We start from the raw sequence: 2200 nt of genomic DNA, 5'->3' as shown, positions 1-2200 counted from the left end.
AATCAAGATTTTTAGATTATATTGACGCAATTTGGTTTGGTGTTTATTTTTTATTTTATTTTTATTAGGGATCACAAATGAAGTAAAACCAAAATAAGGTTATTTTAATTGATAATTTATTAATGAAAATGAACTAAATTGTTTTTCAACATTTAAAATTTTTAAATAAAAGGTTTTGAAATTTTATTTTTTAACAGGAATTTGTAATTTGATTCTCACTCTAATTTTTAAATGAACCTATGCTTGCCACACTCACATTGTAAATCAGAGATCTAAATCTACAACATCAAATTTACCCAACATCTTCAACCATAACCAATTAAATTATATATATATAAACAAAAACTAAACTATTATTTTAAGATTTTAATCATATTTATTTTCCTTACACGTGTTTCATATTACTATAATCATATTACTATATATAAAACGATTATATTAATGTTTAAATTATAATTAATGATTATATGATTTAAAAATTGATGAAATAATTTATGGGTATGTGCTTTTAAATTTTTTTAACACTTTTATTATTATCTAATATATTAAATTTGTAAGCTACTTAATTTATTTATACATCAAAAAACATATTTTAAATTTAAAAGATTGCAATTTCATTCAAAAAGAATAATAATATATGTAACTAAAAATTTAAGGCTAAAAACAATGTTAAATCCTATTAAGACTTTACATTGTCCACCAAAAGCCGGTTAGTTATTAAAATTTAAAACTACCAAAATTATCATAGAATTACGAATGCCAGAACGGAACATCAATTCCAAAATTATAATCAATTATCGTCATCGTAAGATGAATCAATCTGAATCGACATACTATGTGGAACATTATGATTATGAATATCATGATATACTCTATTTAGGAAGTCCGAATTTGATTATGAATATCATGATATACTCTATTTAGGAAGTCCGAATTTCACTTACAATATTCAGGGAAGGCGCGTAATCATTCAATCTTAATTAAATTCCACGCCCTTTTATATTTCCTATTTCCAATCCTACTGCATATTTAATGCGCTTGAGATGCAGGGGCGATAGCCACCTGCAACGCGCTCTTTTATATTTCCTATTTCCAATCCTACTGCATATTTAATGCGCTTGAGATGCAGGGGCGATAGCCACCTGCACGGCGCGCGTTGCAGATGGCTATCGCCCCTACATCTCAACGTGCATTAAATATGCACTAGGATTGGAAATAGGATCCGCCGGATTCTACTGTACCCTTATTAATGATTATGATTATGATACTACGGAAAATAAATATATCTATCTTCAGTGGGATGCATATTATCATCTCTTATTAACCGCAAAAGGCGATGTTATAATTAGCACCAGAAGTGCAAGTGAAGGTGCTAGTATTATCGTCTTTGGCATAGCTATAGGCCTGTGGGCACAGCCCCTTGAAAAACTTGGAATAGTTGGTGGGAGGGCAGTTGCTGGCGTAGTCTCCCGTGCAGCAGTATTGGGGAGTATTCAGAGCAGCACAAGCACTATCGCATCCATCGACCACTTTCAATTCCGTAGGGCAGCTCGCAGTTATGTTGCTGCTGCAGTCAACTGTTGGGCAGCTAGAGTCCGAGGGAGTTATGGAGAGAGGCAGATTAAATCCATCAACGAGAGAGATGTCATATGTGTCTCGACCGTTGGCCCCATTCAGAGTATATTCAACCAGCGTTGCAGGAGACCGTCCAGCGGCTTGACAGCTGAGCAAGCCACCGCAGTCACCAGTGTTGCAGCTGCCTTTACCAGAGGCGTCGAAGGAGCAGCCCGTACGTCCCCAAAATCTGCCTGCACTTGTCCCTGCGGGCACGTCCACACTCCATGATTGGCCTTGTGTGAGTGCTTGACCGCCACCTACGGAAATTCCCGCGGCCCACACAGTGAACGAACACTTATTCTGGATCACAAATGTTGCAGCTTCAACTCCTGCGGTTGGGAAAGCAAACACATATTTATTGATGACATATAAGTAAGATATACACATCGCTCGTTAATGTAATTCTCATAAAATAGAGTAGATTTGAATTGGGGGAGTACCACCTTGAAGATAAACCAGTAATCCTAAAGCTAGAGTTGCTGCAACTGAAACCGAAATATCTATTGTTCTTCCCCATTATGATTATGATACTACCGAAAATAAATATATCTATCTTTAGTGGGAAGCATATTATCATCTCTTA

General features: G+C 35.1%; 1 pseudogene across 1 annotated transcript; it reads right to left on the bottom strand.

The window, feature by feature from the left end:
* Nucleotides 1–1233: 1233 nt before the first annotated feature.
* On the bottom strand, nucleotides 1234–2133 carry LOC149204190 (pathogenesis-related 5 protein Cup a 3 pseudogene; annotated as a pseudogene). Its single transcript, XR_016253011.1, has 2 exons — nucleotides 2061–2133; nucleotides 1234–1946 (listed from the first exon to the last, which is right to left on the bottom strand). The product of XR_016253011.1 is annotated as a pathogenesis-related 5 protein Cup a 3 pseudogene (transcript).
* Nucleotides 2134–2200: the final 67 nt, after the last annotated feature.

The sequence above is a fragment of the Pinus tabuliformis genome, chromosome 1_2, assembly GCF_031772625.1.
Source record: "Pinus tabuliformis cultivar Carrire ecotype Pingquan chromosome 1_2, CPIR1, whole genome shotgun sequence".
Lineage (NCBI taxonomy): Eukaryota > Viridiplantae > Streptophyta > Pinopsida > Pinales > Pinaceae > Pinus > Pinus tabuliformis.
This window is presented reverse-complemented; position numbering and strand designations above follow the sequence as displayed.